The sequence below is a fragment of the Morone saxatilis genome, unplaced genomic scaffold (genome assembly GCF_004916995.1).
Source record: "Morone saxatilis isolate NCDOM2014 unplaced genomic scaffold, NCSU_SB_2.0 Contig12, whole genome shotgun sequence".
NCBI classification, from domain to species: Eukaryota; Metazoa; Chordata; class Actinopteri; family Moronidae; genus Morone; species Morone saxatilis.
This window is the reverse complement of record NW_023339674.1, coordinates 19,974,717-19,975,015: the sequence shown is the minus strand read 5'-3', so window position 1 is coordinate 19,975,015 and position 299 is coordinate 19,974,717.

Sequence of the window (299 nt, the reverse complement as noted above, 5' to 3'; positions counted from 1 at the left end):
CGCGCGCGCGGTGTTGCGCTTTTGTGTGCGTTGAGTGTGATGTGGTGGAGAGAGTGGAAGGAGGAGGGGGCAAAGAATGGGTGGAGGACACAGAGGTGAGGAACGAGAAGACATTGGAAGAAAGCGAACGAAGAGAGGGTGGTTGAAAAAAATAAGAGAGGCGACACGGCATTGCCATAGCAACTGTTTAGGGTTTGGATGATTTTCCCTAACCATAATGGGCTAGTTTGGAGCATAATGAAACCAGTCTGGCTTTCCTGGCTCTCACACCCCAGGCCATGTATGCACACACACACACA